The sequence below is a fragment of the Phalaenopsis equestris genome, unplaced genomic scaffold, assembly GCF_001263595.1.
Source record: "Phalaenopsis equestris unplaced genomic scaffold, ASM126359v1 Scaffold000673, whole genome shotgun sequence".
Lineage (NCBI taxonomy): Eukaryota > Viridiplantae > Streptophyta > Magnoliopsida > Asparagales > Orchidaceae > Phalaenopsis > Phalaenopsis equestris.
The window spans coordinates 98,302-99,514 of NW_018165113.1; positions in this window are offsets into that span (position 1 = coordinate 98,302).

Below are 1,213 nucleotides of genomic sequence, written 5' to 3' on the forward strand. Positions count from 1 at the left end.
TTCAATTGACCAGATCATAAAGAAAATGAAGATCAGAGTTTAAGTCATCACAAATTATCAAAACTTAAAACCGTAGAAAACAAAATCAATTTTTCACAAAACAATTTCTTCAAAGTAGGGAGAAGGATAAAGAAGACTACTCAGAATTCATGAGAAGGATACAATAAAACCCGGACTTCATATATAAAAACAAGTTTACAAATAAAAGAAATGAAAAATATAACTTATCTCACAATCCTTCCCAAGAAAATCCCTAGAAGTTCTCTCCAAGCCTTTCTCTCTTTACAAGCACTCTCAATTCTCTCTTAGAAGTGTAATGAAGAAGAAATCTCTCACATTCTCTCTCCTCTTACAACCCTAGAAGACAATCTCCAAGCCCTTGACTTTCTCTCTCTATCTCTCCCTCTTGGTTCTCACACCACCATCTTTTTTTCCCCCTTCTTGAAGTTCTTCTCCAACTTGATTTTATTTTGGGCTGCCTCCTCTGAAAAGAATTTCAATTTCCCTAAAAAATTCAGAAGTCAAACCTTTGAATTCAAAAGATGTGCCTCTTTGATCCAAGAGTCAAATCTCTTTAAATTAGAACTTTCTGAAGTGTCTAGAAGCATTGAATCACTCTATGGGGTGTTTAGAACAAGTGTCCCTTTGAAAATTCATGCAAAATTTATCTCGAACCGCCTTAATTTAAAAAATTTGTATCTGGTGCATCATGCACTAGTGTTATGGATTTTGGCGCATCATGCGCCAAACCCCAAAATTGGCTGTTTTTTCTCCAAATTTTGCTCCTTGAGTCATTTTCTCTCCAAATGCTTAAAAATGGTATACCTGTAACAAAAATCAAAAAATACCTTTCTTCAAAGTGCAATATCACCAAAAATATGCATAAAAAAGGTACTTAAAATAGTATATTATTTTGTGTATCATCCATCTGTGGAATGAATGCTAGTCGTGCACGTTTTATTTCTAGAATGATCAGATATGATGGTTTGAAACCTTCACGATTGGCTCTTAGTTTAAATGTAAAACCCATATGCATTGCTTATTTTGATCCAATCTTCTCTGTTTGAATGTCAGTCATTCTGCTTTTCACCCTGAAATGTTCAAATCAACCCCACGATGAAACATGGAATGTCCAATAATAAAATTGAATCCCTCGCTAATTAAACTAATGAAATAAAAGCATCCAAACCCAAATCAAAACCTTAAACAACTT